Source organism: Rhinolophus sinicus, chromosome 2 (genome assembly GCF_057876585.1).
Source record: "Rhinolophus sinicus isolate RSI-liver-muscle chromosome 2, RSI-T2T, whole genome shotgun sequence".
In the NCBI taxonomy this organism is placed as follows: domain Eukaryota; kingdom Metazoa; phylum Chordata; class Mammalia; order Chiroptera; family Rhinolophidae; genus Rhinolophus; species Rhinolophus sinicus.
Window position 1 is genome coordinate 108055574 of NC_142502.1, and position 18614 is coordinate 108074187.

General features: G+C 44.0%; 1 long non-coding RNA gene across 1 annotated transcript; it reads left to right on the top strand.

Annotated features, from left to right (window-relative positions):
- The first annotated feature begins 11605 nt into the window (after positions 1-11605).
- On the top strand, positions 11606-15525 carry LOC148758885 (uncharacterized). Its single transcript, XR_016020375.1, has 2 exons — positions 11606-12588; positions 15142-15525. It is a non-coding gene; the product is annotated as an uncharacterized LOC148758885 (long non-coding RNA).
- Positions 15526-18614: the final 3089 nt, after the last annotated feature.

Consider the following 18614-nt stretch of genomic DNA (forward strand, 5'->3'; position numbering starts at 1 on the left):
GTGTCACCACGTCCTGAGTCAGACTCTGGCATCTGGTCACCTGATGGGGGAGCCTCATGTTGTGTCCAGCTGCAAGAGTGTTAGGGACAGTAGAATTCTCTCTTTTATAGAGTGAAGTGGTCTCTGCCTCCCACCAAGACTCTATGTGTGGAATTTTACTAATGTAGGAAAAGAGTTTAGGTGTTCGAGGTGAGGGATGTAAAAAGAATGACTAATTTCAATTCTTGGAGCAAAGATCTGAGACTAGAACTTTCTCTGGTACTTCATAGGCACTCCGGTTTGGCTGGAAGAACAGGGACTAATAAATGACATCGTTCGACTTAATCTCTTGATAATCGGTTCTGGGATGCAAATTTTGTCTGCTCCGGTTTGTACTTGCAAATAAGTGGAGTGGCTTTGTAGGATGGTGAGACAATTACTCAAAACGTCTCCCTGCCTCTCTGTCTTACTAGGATTAGACTCCCTATGTGCACCCTGATGTGTTATGTTACTATTTGTATTTCCTTGTACATGGTAGTAACTTCTGGGGAGAGGATTTAACATCATTTATTATTGAACCACCACAAAGGACTAAAAAACAAATACTGTCCTAGTTTTCAGGTTTATATGCAGTTCCATTCAAAGTCTGGACCATGAGCAGCTGGTAGCAGACCCGAGGACCTGATATAAATGTTTCTGTTTGCTGATCTTTTGCTCTGGGATAACATGAGGTAGAGGTTTCCTTGCTTATTTTTACTCTTCATTTCTCTGTGTGGGATGGTGAGGGTTTTTCCCCTTCACCCAACCAATTCTCTGATGCTCTGCCACCACCTGGGTGTCTCCCAATCAGGGAATCCTGCCACTATCTGGAGTTATAATAGCATCAGACCCCACAGGTTATGGGCTCCGTCCCACAGACTGCCCTCACTTAGGATGCAAGTCACAAGTTTCAGGTCCCCATGTCACCTGCACTTCTAAGTTTGGGTCTGTAATGATGTGCAGGGGAAAGAAGGAGGAGGGACACCTGCTAGAGTGGGACTAATGGATTTATTTAGCAATGTCTAATCAATGTATTTAGCAATATGCAATAGCAAAAGACAAAGGCAATTAATAGCATGTGCTAATGACAGAAAAGAAAGGTGGTTGAGACTAAACTATACACATTGATACTAATGTCATGTCAAAGGAGTACACATGCTTATAAGTTGAAGAGATCTCAACATATGTTTACTATTGATCAAAAATCACTTGGCTAAGTACACAGTACTTAGTAAGGAGTATCCAAAAGCAGTAATAAGCTCTATAGGATAGTAACTATTACAGTCGATGCCACAAGCTCACCAAACCGGGGTGGGGAGTGGCACTGGAAAAGACATAAATCAAAACTTTGCCAGGTCTGTAGTTGAGAGAAACTCAGGCATCTCCCACACCACTGCTTGTTAGTTTCCTAAGAATGTTGTTATTTTGTTAGAAGTCAAGGCGTCTTCTAATGCTATAAGCTGCAAGCTGCATGCAAGTTTTCTAGCTGCTAACAAGTTTTCAAGAAGGCTAACCGTGGGGAACAACACTAGAGAGGTGGGGAACCAGCCAGCCCTCACCAGGTTCGTGGCTGCAAATCTGGACATCCCCTGGTGTTGTAAGCTGCATGTTGCTGGAGGTCTTCAAAATGTTAGAACGATGAAAAATCACCAATGACAAATGACCAAATGACAATAATAATAATTATACTGCCAACTGAGGTCTGTCTTACATATTTTCTCAGGTGTACCTTAGAGCCAAGTTTTTTGTCCCTGCCCCGCCCCCCTCCGGAAGTGGCCAGTTCTGGGAGGGTCCAGCAGTTACTGATATAAATACTGCCCATCCGGCCAAAGGGCAAATTCATCCAGATAAGCAGCAAGGTCTGGCAACGTGCCTGTCACGTTGTCCTGATATAACTTAGCTACGTCTTTACTTCATCTGCTGATGTGGGCAAAACAGACAGAACAGAGAGGGAATTCTCTCAACCCCTGATCAAAAATGTCTTTAACCCTAAGCTAACCATCACCTCACAACACAGACAGAACAACAAACATCATCTCATATCTCCCCTGCTTGAGAGAATGAGACCAAAGGGGGAATTTACTCAACCCCTGATCACAGCACAGAAATCACCTCACATGCAGGAGCACATAAAAGCTAATAGACAAAAGCTCACATCAACCAATGAAGGCAAATTTTCTTCAACATTTTCCCTACAGGGTCCCCCCCTTTCAAGTTCGATAATTTGCTAGAATAACTCATACAAGGTGTGACAATTAAGTTTGAGAATCCATCCTAGAAAAAGTGCTACATACTTCACTGCTGAATATCACTACAGTCACCTTCGAAGTACTCCCCTTGGGAAGCTATGCACCAACTCCACCATTCAAAGCAATTTTGAAACTCTTTCTGAAATGGCCATCAGAGCTGTCGTCGTATTACCCTTGATGTCCTGAATATCATCAAAATGTGTTCCTTTGAATAGTTCCTTCATCTTCAGGTAAAGAAAGAAGTCACCGGGGACCAGATCAGGTGAGTAGGGAGGGTGTTCCAATACAGTTATTTGTTTACTGGCTAAAAACTCCCTCACAGACAGTGCCGTGGGAGCTGGTGCATTGTCGTGATGCAAGAGCCATGAATTGTTGGTGAAAAGTTCAGTTTGTCTAAGTTTTTCACACAGCCTTTTAAGCATTTCCAAATTGTAAACTTGCTTAACTGTTTGCCAGTTAGTACAAATTCATAATGAATAATCCCTCTGATATCAAAAAAGATTAGCAACATCATTGTATGGATGGAAAAGGGACCACATATTAAACTTGACAAGCTCAGGAAACTGAAAATAACCGCATAAGATGGCGTGAGCGTAAAAAACATTTCATAACTAAGTGGGCCATGGCGGGAAGTCATATCTTTAGCCAAAAGTTTCCTTCATAAAGTTAATCTGTCCCTTTAAGTGGGCCTGTCTATTTGCTCTTTGCACCTAAAATGACATCCTTGGAATGTCAGCAAACCCTTTTTCCAGAGCAGGAAAGTATAGAATCCCTCATTATTATTCTGGTCCCTTGATTAACATCTCTGTGTGAACTATAACTATCCTGCACCCACCTGTGTGAAAGAAGTACCTGTCTCTCCAATTTACTTCTATCTAATCCCAGAGAGTTCCCCGTTTTGCTTTCTCTCACCCCCTTAATCTATCACCAGCGGATTTCATGTAACCCTCCTCCTTTGATTCTCTGTATAAAATAAAATGGCAAACCGCCATTTTGCGGAGCATTTTCTCAAGTCATTGAGATTTTGCTTCCCAGCAATTGTTGTCAGTTTGGCTCAAATAAACTCTCATAAGCTTTCTCTTAGACGGGATGTTTTTCATCAACAGTTGCAACAAGTTTGTGAATTTAATTGTGAGACCTTCTAGAACTCAGTAAAATGCTAGGCTTACTGTTGTAGTTGGTTATAAAGGATATAAGTGAGCAGCCAGATGAAGAGGTCTGCAGGGCGAGGTCTGGAAGGGTCACTAGCAAAGGAGCCTCTGTCACTGTGGTGTTCGGGCTTGCAGGATCCCCCCTAACCCAGCTAGCATGTGGATGTTTTCACCAATTCAGAAGCTCTCTGAACCCCACTGTTAAGGGGTTTTATGGAAGTTTCACTATGTAGGCACAATTAATTAAACCATTGGCTATGGGTGATTGAGCTCAGCCTCCAGCCCCTCTCCTGAGGTTGGATGAGGCTGAAGTGCCGACCCTCTAATCACAGCTCGGTCTTTCTGGAGACCAGCCCCACCCTGAAGCTGTCAGAACCCCTCAGCCAAGAGTCATCTCATGAGCATCCCAAAGACACTCTTGTTGATGTAACTGATGTTGGATCTGCCGGCAGTTTCTGGGTGTGGGCTGGGATTTGTGAAGCCAAAGAATGGACACATGGACCAGGGAGAGGCAAAGAGTTGTAAAGGAAGATACGTAGTTTATTAGAGGCAGGAGAAGAGGTTGCAGCTCCTGAGTGGGAGGGGGTACCCGAAACTGGGAAGCCCAGTGACTGAGGGAAAAGCTCTTACTCTTATACCTTCCCCTGCCTGCTTGGGGAAGGGGGCTAGAGCCTTCTAATTGAATTCATCTATTCGGTTTGTCCTGTTTGCCCATCCTGAAGGGATTAACAACCCATCCCTATCTGTCAGATCTGCTCCTTTGTCCGTCCAAACGGGATTTGAGATAATTCACTAACCTCAAGGTGTATTCTCGTATCTTTGTCCTGGAGTGAAGGAGACATTCCAGGGCCTGGAGTTTCAGGATATGGCTGTTTTTGTTTATTCCACCAGGGACCCCCGTCTACCTAGCTACATGCTAACTAACCAGTCTCATTGTCACTGTTACCGGAGGGTGGGCCCTTTTTGGTCCGGTGTCCAGGTTCTTGGCATCTCGAGCAAAGAATTGAATGAGACACAAAAATAAAGTAATGAAAGAGCAGTTTATTAGAAGAAAAAAGTACACTCCAAAGAAATAGGAGCAGTCCCGAGCAGTAGAAAGTGGCTCAAGGACCATTATTAGAAGAGAAAGTACACTCCAAAGAGATTGGACTGAGTCCCGAGCAAAGGCAAGGCTCAAGATGCACCGACTGCCCAGGACTTGGAGTTTTTATCCCTTTTTTTCCTCTGGAATTGGTCGTTCCTTTCTGGCCATGGGACAACTTGATTGACACCTGTGATGGACAAGAGGCTATTACCTCATGTTTTCAACTGTGCATGTTCCTTCCCAGAATTCAGTCTGTTATAATGATATTAATGAACTTCTGGGGATATGTATGATCTTATACATATTACCGGTGGTTGTGGCCTTTGCTGCGCAGGTGTGAGTGACTGGTTTAATCTAATTGGATACTGTGTACTCATTTGTTTCCTCATAGAGTTAGATAATTACAATGAGAAGGGGGAGTTTTGGGCGAAGAGGGGAGATCTTTTGGGCGGTTGCACTCTGTGAGTGATGTTGGATGTGCAGGAATGTAGACACCTGATGTCTATCTCTAACTGCCTGTCTTGTTTTCTCCTTGAGAGACATGATCCCCATAAAATCTCTATAGGAAGTTGAGGGACAGGAGGTCTTTTCTTCTGTATCTGCTTCCTGCTGGGCAGGTCTATAGAGCTGTCCCTACCTATTAGGGGAATCATGGAACTCTCACCCTATCTGATCTTAGATGAGAGGAAGGGGTCTTGAGATCCACCTGGAAGACCGTGTTGGCTTCTTTGGTTGCGACTGGTAATCTTATTGGGGTATCCTTTGTATTCCCAAGGCCCCTAGATGAGGAGAGACAGATTTTGGTTAAGCAGAGTTAAAAGTATTGACCCAAGAAGCAGGACCCAAAGCCATTGACGCAAGGTGGCTGTGTGATAGAAATTCTGTTTAGCTTCAGGGAGCCTGTGATCTTTTCCTCTGGTTAATCTGGTCATTCAGGTGGTGGTGTTCACCCAGGTGCTGGGCCTGGGATGGACTGGAGCAGTGGGCAGGGGACTTCCTAAGTTAGGGCTGTTCAACCAGAGGCACAGGACAACGCTCAATCCAGATGCTACTTGTCTGGGTTCTGTGAACCTTTGAGAGTCTAAGAAAGTCTGCAGCTTGAGCCGAGGCAGGCAGTCTACACGAAAAAGCCCCTGAAAGCAGCCTGGGTGTGCCCGAAAGTTGGACAGGGCCAGGTCTCTAATCACCAGGGCATGGGGGGAGGCTTATCCCTAGGAGGGTACACACCTTAAATAAGTCACCATAGGACTTTCTGCTCTGGCTGTTTGCAGACAGGGATAATTGGATTAAGCCACCTTTGTGATATGATGGATGAGTTTCACAGACCATAGATACGATCATTTTTACTTCCTTGTATAATCAATAGAAGCCACCAGTTGGCCTGATTCTGTGCTCCAGTCTCTCACAACTGTGAGACCCTTGGCCTTCTGAGATTCAACTGCATTAAGTCTCTGTTTCTTTCTTTCTTAAAACTTAACCTAATGCCGCCCTTTCTTGTACCCTCACTGCCCGTGTTGCACTGGACGCGACAAACATACTACTAAATAATGAGTGGATCAACAATGAGATCAAGGAAGAAATCAAAAGATACCTTGAGACAAATGAAATGAAAACACAATGACCCAAAATCTATGAGACACAGCGAAAGCAGACCTAATAGGGAAATTCATAGCAATACAGGCCTACCTCAAGAAACAAGAAAAAAGTCAAATAAATAACTTAACCTTACATGTAAAGAACTAGAAAAAGAAAAGCAAACAAAGCCCAAAGAGAAAAAATAATAAAGATCAGAGCAGAAATAAATGAGTATAAAAAAACCACAAAAGATTAATGAAACAGAAACCTGGTTCTTTGAATGATAAACAACAAAAACTGATAAACCTTTAACCGGATGCATCAAAAAAAAAAAAGAGAGGGTCGGCCAGATGGCTCAGTTGGTTAGAGTACAAACTCTCAACAAGGTTGCCGGTTCAATTCCCGCATGGGATGGTGGGCTGTGCCCCCTGCAACTAAGAAAACGGCGACTGGACTTGGAAGTGAGCTGCACCCTCCACAACTAGACTGAAGGACAGCAACTTGGAACTGATGGGCCTTGGAGAAACACACTGTTTCCTAATATTCCCCAATAAAATTTATGGGAAAAAAAGAGAGGACTCAAAATAAATAAAATCAGAAATGAAAGAGGAGAAGTGACAACTGACACCACAAAAATACAAAGGATTATAAGAAAATACTATGAACAATTATATGCCAACAGATTGGACAATCTGGAAGATATGGACAAGTTTCTAGAAACATACAATCTTCCAAGACTGAATCAAGAAGAAACAGAAAATATGAACCAACCAATTTCTAACTAAGAAGAAACAGAAAATATGAACCAACCAATTTCTACCAACAAAATCAAATCAGTAATAAAAAAAACTCCCAACAAATGAAAATCCTGGACCGGATGACTTCATAGATGAATTTTACCAAACATTCAAAGAAGAATTAACACCATTTCTTCTCAAACTATTCTAAAAAATTCAAGAGGAGGGAAAGCTCCCAAGCTCATTTTACGAGGACACAATTACCCTGATTACAAAGCCAGACAAAGACATTATAAACAAAATAATTATACACCAATATTCATGATGAACATAGGTGTAAAAATCCTGAACAAAACATTAGCAAACCGAATTCATCAATACATTAAAATCATCATACATCATAATCAAATGGGATTTGTTCCTGGGATGCAAGTTTGGTTCAATATCTGCAAATCAATTAATGTGATACACCACGCAAACAAAATGAAAGATAAAAATTACATGATCATATAATAGATGCAGAAAAAACACTTGACAAAACCCAGCATCCAGTTAGAATAAAAAACAACAACAACAACAAATAACTCTCAGCAAAGTGGAAATAGAGGGAACATATCACAACATAACAAAGGTCATATATGACAAAACCACGGCTAACATCATACTCAACAGGGAAAAGTTAAAAGCATTTTCCTTATATCAGGAACAAGATAAAGATGCCCACTTTCACCATTTTTATTCAACATAGTATTGGAAGTTGTAGCAATTGGACAAGAAAAATAAATAAAAGGCATTCAAATTAGAAAGGAATAAGTTAAACTGTCATTATTTGCAGATGACATGATACTATATATAGAAAACCCAAGATTCCACCAAGAACCTATTAGAACTGATAAATGAATTCAGTATGTAGCAGGATTCAAAATTAATATTCAGAAATAGATTGCATTTTTATACACCAATAATGAACTATCAGAAAGAGAAATTAAGAAAACAATCCCATTTATAATTGCATCAAAATATAAAATACCTAGGAATAAATTTAACCAAGGAGGTAAAAGATCTGTACTTGGAAAACTATACAACACTGAAGGAAAAAATGGAAGAAGATACAAATAAATGGAAGCATATACCGTGATCACAGATAGGAAAAATTAACATCGTTGAAATGTCCATACTACCCAAAGCAATCCAAATAGTCAATGCAATCCATCTAAGAATACCAACAGCATCTTTCACAGAAGTAGAACAAATAATCCTAAAATCTATATGGAAACTCAAAAGATCCCAACTAGCCAAAGCAATCTTGAGAAAAGAACAAAGTGCAGGTATCACGTTACCTGATGTCAAACTATACTGTAAGGCTATAGTAATCAAAACAGCATGGTACTGGCATCCAAACAGACACACAGATCAATGGAACAGAATATAGAGCCCAGAAATAAACCCACATCTATAGTCACTTAATCTATGACACAGGAGGCAAAAATATACAATGGGGTAAAAACAATCTATTCAATAACTGGTGTTGGGAAACTGGAAAGATACATGCAAAAGAAAAAAAAAAAGGAAACTAGACCACCTTATTACACTATATGCGAGAATAAACTCAAAAGACTTAAATGCAAGACCCGAAATCATAAAACTCCTAGAAGATAACATAGGCAGTATACTCTCTGACATTGCTTTTAGTAATATTGTTTCTGATCTATCTCTTCAAGCAAGTGAAATAAAAGGAAAAATAAACAAATGGGACTACATGAAACTAAAACATTTTTGCACAGCATCAAACCACCAACAAAATGAAAAGACAGCCTATTGAATGGGAGAAGATATTTACTAATGATACATTGATAAAGGGTTAACATCCAAAATTTATAAAGAACTCAAACAACTCAACACCAAAAAAAAAAAAAAAAAAAAAAAGAAGAAAGAAAGAAAAAAGAAAAACAAAACAAAACAATCAATGCAATTAAAAAATGGGCAGAGGACCTAACTAGACATTTCTCCAAAGAGGACATACAGATGTCACTAATCATCAGATAAATGAAAATTATAACCACAATGAGATGTCACCTCACTCCTGTCAGAATGGCTATCATCAATAAATCAACAAATAATTGTTGATGAGGATGCAGAGAAAAGGACACCCTCGTACATTGATGGTGGGATTGCAAATTGGTGCATCCATTATGGAAAACAGTATGGAAGTTCCTCAAAAAATTAAAAATAGAATTAACTTATGACCCAGCAATTCCACTTCTGGGTATTTATCCAAAGAAATGCAAAACACGAATTCAAAAACATACATGCTACCCCTATGTTCACTGCAGCATTATTTACAACAGCCAAGGTATAGAAGCAACTTAAGTGCCTATCAGTAGACGACTGGTATAGGAGATGTGGTACTTATATACAGTGGAATATTACTCGGCCATCAAAAAGAATGAAATCTTACATTTGCGATAACATGGATGGACATAGAGGGTACTATGCTAAGTGACGTAAGTCAGACTAAGAAAGACAAATACCATAGGATTTTACTTACATGTGGAATCTAAAGAACAAAACAAACAAACAAACAAAAAAGAAAGAAACCCATAGATACAGAAAAAAAAATTGATGGTTGCCAGGGGCGAGTTGGTATGGGGGGGATTAAGAAATACAAATTGGTAGTTATAAAATAATCAGGAGGGTGTAAAGTACAGCATAGAGAATAAAGTCAATAATGTTGCAACAACTACGTAGAGTGACAGGTGGGTAATAGACTACTTGAAGGGATCACGGCATAAATTATATAAATGTCTAACCACTATGCTGTGCACCTGAAACTAATATAAAATAATATTGAATGTCAACTTAACTGAAAAAAAAGATAAAATAGGAAAGATCTTGATCAAAGGGGGGTAAATTTCAGTCATAATATAAATGGAGCCACTTTAAAATGGAGCCAGAGCTGCATCCCCAAGGAACTGCCTTGCTGGTCTTAAGCCTTAAACTTGTGGAATGTTAAAGCAGCAAAATAACCTGTGCAATGGGCTTAAAGCAACCTTATCTCCCAAAGAACTGTTTGTCCCAAAGATAATCAGAACACAGATATTATGACTATTGGACTGATGACTACCTGACTGAAAATTAAAAACTTCCCTTAGAATAAACACCACTAGGTTTGCACCAATAGAAATGCCTTTTTCAGAAACTCGTAGACACAGACAATAGTTTAGTGGTTACCAGAGGGTAAGGGGGGTGGGGGGTGGGAGATGAGGGAAGGGGGATCAAATATATGGTGATGGAAGGAGAACTGACTCTGGGTGGTGAACACACAATGGGATTTATAGATTATGTAATACAGAATTGTACAGCTGAAATCTACGTAATTTTACTAACAATTGTCACCCCAATAAACGAAAAAAAGAAAAAAGAAAAAGAAATGCCTTTCTTCTATTGATGGACTTTTTCCCCTTCCCTTTTTGTAAATACACCCTGCCTTTGTTTCCTAATCAGAACACTATTTGGGCTTCTGCCTGAATCACTGCTTCCTGAACAGCGATTCTTATTTTTTAATCTCAACTAAATGCTTGTTGACTCTCACTTTGAAAGACCTTTTATATTTAGGCTAACATATCAATCAGTAGACTTGGAGTCAAGCACTCCCCTAATCTCAGCCCCCCCTCCCCCCCCAATGCAGAGTTTCTTAAGGGTTTTCTTTTTTTTTTGGTGGTGGTGGTGGTGGAGTCTTTGCAGTCTGCTGATCTGATGAATAACACTGTTCCTCCCCTGAAATAAAGGCACATGTGCAGATGACACCAGCTTAGGACCTTGACTCACCATTTACACAGAGAAGTGGGGGTGGGTGGAAGGGAGGGCTGATGTCCAGAGTAGCCGCCATCTGTGACTTCAGGGTTTCTTGATTGGTGTTTGTTTTGCTAGAGTTTGGAGGAGTTTGTTCTCAGGAGGAGAAAGCCTTTGTAGAAGGCGACAAATATTCAGGCTGGGTGTGGGGAGGGGAAAAGGATGAGGAAACAGGGAAAAAGCACAGTGGGGCTGGGCAGGAGGTGAAGAGAGTCCAGGAGGAGAGGGGCCTGGCCTGATGGCAGCAGGTCTGGAGCCCAGAGCCTCACTGCCCAGGGTCCTGTAGCCCGTGAGGAATGGGGAGACGCAGGACCTTCCACTGGCCAGAAACATAGCTGTAGAACTTGGGGGTTTTGTTTTGTTTTGTTTTTGTATCCTATTAAGATGAATTTGGAAAGCCAGCAGGTGTGAAAAATAAGGACCTATTTTTGAAAGGCTAAATATTACAGTCTCCTTCCAGTTTATTTCATCACTAGTCTGGAGAAGGGAGGGAGCCAGGCACCAAACATTTTTGAAACTTTTTTTTTTTTTCTTTAGAGAATTTAAACATGTTTTATTGTCAGTGGATGTCTTTTGAGGAACTCCCCATCTCATCACATAACTCCCACAAAATCTTTACATAATAACTGGCCTCTTAGAGAGAAGTAAAGTTACTGGAAAAAACATATCACACACCAAATATGCATGTTCTTTTAAGTATGAATTATATTGTACGTATATTGAACTATAAAGTAATTCGTGGAACGGTTTCTCTCATCACATCTGTGGGGACAGAGCCCCAGAGCAGTTTCCAGGCTCTCGGCCTCGTGTGGAGGGGTCCTGGCTCGAGTAGTGGATGGCTGTCAGCTGTGGCTGGTTGGCCGTTGGCTGTGACCATTGAGCCATTGGCCACTAGTATAGTTGCCGTGGCTACATTGGGGAGTCCAGTTGAGGAGAGTCCTCTGTTGGTTGGCAGGAAAGCGGACAGCAGGTCACACACTTGTGAACCCAGCCTCCAGTGAGACTATAGTGATATGACTCCCCTACCTATGGCTCCGTGGGTGTTCCTTTTTGGCCTCACCATGTCCTGCGTTCTTATGTGGGGAGCAGGACCGGAGGCCCCGCAGGGCGCCCTGCATAACAACATCTTACATAATTTCACCAACGATATATAAAGGTTTATACTAATAAACCACTAGGATCAGTAGAACTGACATAGTACAGAAACCACGTAAATATGCATTAACCGGTTAGGGCCCGGGTTCAGCTATCGTAAAGGACAAAAATTACGTTCTACCTAAGGCGGGACCTGCATAGCCAGCCCAGAGGTGGTCACTAGAACGAACACAGCGGCCCAACTACAGAAAAGGAAACTCGAACTCCCAGGAGCCCCCGCACGGAGGTGGGGCGGGGCTTGCCAAGCTCGGAGGCGGAGGCCTGAGCGCGCGGAGGATGGCGGGAGCCCAGGACGGCGGCCCACAGGCGCCCCTCACACACAGGCGTCCCCCACAGCCTTGGCCCCGAGGCCAGGCCCCCCGCAAGCCCTCCGCACGGTATCCTTCCCGCGGGCTGTTCCCTTTGCCGCTGTAGCGGGCGCGGCACCGCTCGGCCTCAGATGGCGGCGCGGGGCGACGACCGGGGCCGGGGATGGGGGGAAACCGGGCCTAGCGAGCATGCGCGCCTTGTCGTGTCGGCGCCGCTGGCGACGGCGGCCTGGGCTGCAGCCGGACAAGTTGGGTGTGGGCTGCCGCCTTGCTGCTGGGACTCCGGGAGGCTCTCGGAGCAGAGGTGGGCGGCACCCCTGCTCTCGGCGTGGCGGTTCTCTGTCTTCGGAAGTGACTCCGGACTCTTGAACTTCAGATCAGAAAGTCAGTCTCGTTCTTCAGACTTGCTGCGAACGCCTTTGACGTTTCCCAACGGCACATGGGTGCTCGAGGAACAAGGTTTGCCCCGGCTTTGTTTCTGACCCGAGGACTGTGGCAACTCCGGCTTCAAACTGGGTTTGAGTGACTGGGTCTCCTGTGCCCGCACTCAATATTGCATTTTCAATGATAGCCTACACATTAAATGTTTGTTACATATCTGTCTACGCCACTAAAAACATCCCTTTCAAAAGCATTTTAAGAAAGAGTCAATGCTATCAAAATATGAAGGATTATCTTAAAAGACAATTTCTGGTACTGGATTTAAAATTTTGTTTTTTAAAAATCTATATAACATGATTTGAGCTTAGCTTCACAATATTTTAAAACAGAAATATTGTCTTCCTGACCCCCACATAAATTCAAATTCATACTAAAAGGTAAAATTCCCACATTTCAGATGTGAAAGTCACTACGTAAGTTATCACATTCCCTAGAGACACCGCTGTCAAAACTTTGGTGAGAAATCTTCCAGGTTTTCCCTTACTTAAAAAGTATGTATTTTGTAAGGTATCAGAGGCATTGTAATTCAGTATGTTCTTAACCTTTTAAAAAGCTTAAAAGTGTGTTGGGACATGTTTCCATAGCAGTACATTAAAATCTATCTTACTTCCTTTATTGGCTGCATAGCATTTTATGACATGACTTTTCTTTGGGGACAATGCAATGGTCTCCATCTTCACTGTGGTAATGGTGACAAGGGTGTACAATTGCCACAACTCAACCAGCTGTGCATTTTAAACAGATGCATTTTACTGCATGTAACGTGTGTCCCAACAAAGTTGGCTTTAAGCATATTGTCCTCTTTGAAATGTGCACTTTGGTTGTGTAAACAAAACAAAGGAAACACCTTGATCCAAAGAGACACACCCTGACACATCGGGAGGTGAAGTGTCCTGATGTAACAACTTACCCTCCAGAGGTCCCGCAGTAACAGTAACAGGTGTTTATGTCTTCAGAGAGATCAAACAGCTAGCGTGAAATGTCAATAAATGACAAAACTGGATAGAAAATAAAAACTTAAGGTTAGACATAATGTTACATCCTGTAAAATTTATTTCCCCTCTACTTTTTTCTCCCCTTTTCTTCTCCCTTCCATTCTTCAACACTTTCCCCCTTCACTCCCTCCTTTTCCACTCGCTCTGCATTTTGTCCCAGTACATTCCAGCCTCATGGTCAACACAGGTGACTGTGTCCCCTGGGACAGGTCAGGGACAGAAACTGGGAAGGGCGATGGTCAAGGGGTTTTGTAAGCGCTGTCAGGATGCTGTTCCTGTGTCATTTCAGTGAAGTCACTCTAGTCTCTGATGGAGGTCACACTGGGTATAAAGTAGGTCCTCTCTGAACGTGGCAGAACCTCGTGGTTTTTCCTGGATCCTTAGTGGTGGCTTTTCATCCAGGCCAGTGGAGCCCGACTAAATCAGGATGGTCCCCCACGGGAGCCCTCCTTCCCCATAGAGGCTGTAGGAAGTACTTTGGGATCTTAGAATCCTGAGGTGGCCTGTGGGGAGGGGGCTGGAAGAAGCGCATCCCTTCTCACAGGCCTCAGAACCAACCCAAATGCTGTGTTAAATGAATCGGAATCCAGGTCCCCCTCCAAACCCAAGGGATTGCATTTCTGCAGACCCCAGTGGGTCTGTGTTTCCCCAACCGGCAGGTGCAACCCAGAAACCGACAGGCCGGGTGCTCTGCTCCCAACCTGCCCCTAAGCACATTCTTTCTACTTTGAGATCACTGAACAACTTCTATTTTTTTAGGCTAGAGTGGGGGAATGGGTGACCTTGTATCCTCCATGTAAACTCTCGCCGGGCCTCCAGCGAAGCCCCGCCTTGGGTTGTGTCAGCCATACACTGGGTCTTCTTGGTGTCTCTCCCCTCAGTGTCTCTCAGCCATACACTGGGTCTTCAGCATTGGCTCCTGAGGTCTGGGGGGTTGGGGGGGGGGGCTGTGCTGGTGAGGCCGGGCTCCAAGGGCGGGAGTGGAGGAGACATCAGTTTATGGGGCAGAGCAGAGGGGGCTGGAAGCAGGGTGGGATGGAGGGAAACACTTTGTACAAAAGACCACCTGGGAGGCTTTGTGGAGAAGGGGGCTGATGCCCTAGATCTTGGGGGGGTACCCCAAATCCTGAGCCCCAGACCATCAGGGCCCCTTCCATCCCCAGAAAGAGTAGGAGTGGCTTCAATGTCTCATTGCAACCATCTCTAAATGGCTTGCAATATACTTAGCATATTATTATTATTATTAATGTATTAAAACTCTTTTGGGGTGGGGATGACTGAATGAGACGTTTGCTGGACCTGCCACACCTAGGAAGCCCGGGAAGGAGGGCTGATGACATCATGGAGGAAAGCGCTTGGGACCAGCTGTCAGGCGAGCTGGGTTCCATCTCCCTCTCCACACCCGCACTCCCCTGTGACCTTTAGCAATGAAAGGAATCTCTCTGAGCTGGGACAGTGTAAGAAGAATAGGGAAGAGGGTTGCTAGTTGTGAAGCTGACACTCCTTTGTCACCCCAAACTAAGTTTGACAAAGTCACTAAGTGTTCTGATAACTGCTCTGTTAGCCTATTTTCCAGGAAACGATTGGGCCCCCACATAACCACCTGCAGAAACCACTAAGGCACCAAAGAGAGAACCTGCTCAAACCGGTTAAGGAAGCCTTTATGAACTTGAGGGGAGGGAGAGCTCATTATAATAGTAAATCCCGCCTCTGGGAGGAGTTTGGACGCCATTAGGTGAAGATGCCTACGTGAAGAAGCATCAGCTGCTACCGGACCGGGACAGCCCAACACCACGCTTTGCATCCTGTGCACGTGTAACAACATTCCCGTCGTGCATGTGCATTGATTTGAAAGGACCAAAACACAGGGCTCCCCACTTAGCAGAGCCACTACTTTGGAAATTATTCCCCGTGGGCTCCTTATTCGCTGCAAATAAATCTTGCTTTGTGTGCTAACTACCCTTGGTGTACCGTCTGATTCGTGACTCACCAAGAGGTGAACCCATTCTAAGTTCAGTCACAACAGGACCCATCCCTGACGTGCTAAATAATGATGGTGAAGTCATTAATCAATACAAATGTTAAGCCACATTTAGGCCAGGAGCAAAAACCTTATCTTAAAAGCCATCTTGTCTTGATCCTGTGTTGTTTTATCTCCTAGGGGCCTGTGATCAGCTACCAAGATGGCGACCTGGGGCCAGGGAGTGTAGGTGGAGGGCTTGGTCATGCCCTGAAACCCTTTGTCAATGAACACCCTCTGAAGCATTGAAGGGGGAACAGCCTCATATACCCCCTCCTATAAAACTCTATACCCCTCTTTGCTCAAGGAGATTATGGTCTTTTCTAGCCTGACCTCCCGCAGCTCAAACACACCAAATAAATTCTAATAGACCAATCTTGGTCTCCTGCAACTCATTTCTCCAGCCATGCCTAATAACAAATGGATGTGAAATCTAAGGAATTGTTAAAACGTTGTGATACGTGACATCTCCATCCACAGACACGTGTAGGATGGAGGTCCCTGTGGTTAGTGACGATGGGCAGAACCCCACTGTAAGAAAGCTTCCTCAGGGAGACAGAGAGGAGACGAACACAGCTCCTGGTCCTGGAGCGGCTCACTGTCTAACGGAGGGAGTGTAAGATGGTCAGGTGGGTTCAAGGCAGGGCACCTGGGTACCAGCTGCTGAAACAAGTAAGCAGTTAACAGGAATGGGCTTGAGGGCTAACAGGAACGAGTTAAACATTAACCACTTGGCTCCGACTCCCCTGGCCAGCACAGCACCTGCAGGCTGACAAGCACCTTCCATCCATCATAGATGGGAACAGAGCGGTTCCCAGAAGAAGACAATTGTAACAGCAGCCCCCCTGCAAGCTGACAGGCATCCTACCTCCTGCATGGAAAAACACAGAACCCCAGCAATCCTTCTCATCGGAGTAGCTGTCCCCCATCAGACCCTGCCCTGGCACAGCTCCATTTGCCAATATCTCTCTGTTACCCCTCTGTCTCTACAGCTCTCCCTCCCAGACTGCCCTGGCAAAACTTCTGCCAGAACTCTCTTTTTGACTTTCAATAAATCTTTGCTTACTCTTGTAGAGTCTTGTAAATTCTTTTTACATTCTGCAAACGACCAGGGGTTAATACTATGCGAAGACATTTTGGTGCTGAAACCTGGGATTTCGACTCTACCTCTTCCTCTCCCTACCAGGGGCTTCCCCCGGTGGCTCTCTAGAGCCTCTTGCGGATCCCCTCCCTTGAGGATTAGAAATTCATGCTTCCAGGCTGGGGTTACTCTCCAGTGGAAGCCAAAGTCCAACTTCTCTGTTCGTTGGGGAAACCCATTGCCAGACCTGGTGTGAGGCTCCTATTTCTCTGGGGACAAGTGAGTCACCTTGGCCGCACTCTTAATGGGCACGGGATGGACACATAAGTGCCTTTAGGGCATCCGCCATTTTAAAGAAGTCTCCCGTGACAGGAAAACCTGGTAGCGGTGCGGGACTCTAGGACTAGATGCCGCCAGACGCAAGGCAAAGAAGGCCCGCTCATCGGACAGGCACACAAGTCAAAGGCAAAGTCTCCCTCCCTACTGGCCACTCCCTGTAGTTCTTTTTGGTGACTCGCTCCCCATTCTTCTTTTGCTTCTCTGGGTCTCCATCGCCGCCTCCACGGGTCAACGGGCCTTGGTCGGAAAGTCATCCACTTTGAGACGTCTGTGGGGCACCGGGAATTCCACGGGCCAGGGCCAGGACCCTTGCTCGACCTTAGGTGTGGCGGGGACGCCCTCACAACTAATGGTCATTTTCTTTTCTCTCTTTCCCCGGAGTATGTGATAATGAGCGTGCTAATTCCGTAACTCCTGGGTCAGAGACTTGTTTGGAGGACGTTGGGGATGCCCCTTGAACTCCTAGTTTGGCTATCACAAGACCATCATCCCTAGCACCATGTGCAGCTCCTCCAAAGTCCCTCTAGACTCTCCTCTCAGCTGTCTTCTTTTTTTCCCCCTTCCCCCACCCCCACTCCGGTTCAAGCCATTGTTTCTCAGTCTAGTTGTGTAGGACACAGCTTTCTGGCTCATGCTGGTGTTATGAGCCTTGTGCGGACCCCGGCTGAGGCAGTCGGTCACCGATGGACCTCCCGATCCCAGCTTTCCTGTCTCTGTGTCTTTTCTCAATCTCTTCACCCTTCCCCGTCAGGCAGAGCCCTCCTGGTCGCGTGGGCTGTGACACATAAAGAATACAATAACTGAAATGAAGAATAGTTTAGAGGAAATCAATGTACATTAGATGAAGCAGTGTCGAATCAGCAGTTTAGAAGAGAAGGTAGCAAAAAACAACCAATCAGAATACCAAAAAGAAAGAATTAAAAAAAAATGAGAACAGTTTAAGGGGCCTCTGGGACAACATCAGGGGTACCAACATTTGCATCATAGCAGTACCATAAGGTGAAGAGAGACAGCAAGGAATTGAAAACCTAATTGAAGAAATATTGACCAAAAAACTCCCCTAACCTGGTGAAGGAAATAGATATGCAGTCCTGGAAGCACAGAGAGTTCCAAACAGGATGAACCCAAAGAGGTCAACACCAAGATGCATCATAATTAAAATGCCAAAGATTAAAGACAAAGAGAGAATCTTAAAAGCAGCAAGAGGAAAGCAGTTAGTTACCTACAGGGGAGACAGACAGTCAGCTGATTGATTTCTCAACAGAAACTTTGCAGGCCAGGATGTATTGGCAGGAAATATTCAAAGTGATGAAAAGAAAGGACCTACGACCAACACTACTCTCTCCAGCAAACTATTATTTAGACTTGAAGGACAGATAAGGAGCTTCCCAGACAAGAAAAAGCTAAAAGAGTTCCTCACCACCAAACAAGTATTACAAGGAATGTTAGAGGGACTTCTTTAAACCAACAATAACAAAAAATATAAAACATGAATAATAAAATGGCAATGGCTACATATCTATCAATAATTACTTTAAATGTAAATGGATTAAGTGCTCCAATAAAAAGATAAGGGGATTAAATGGATTAAAAGACCATGATCCTTACG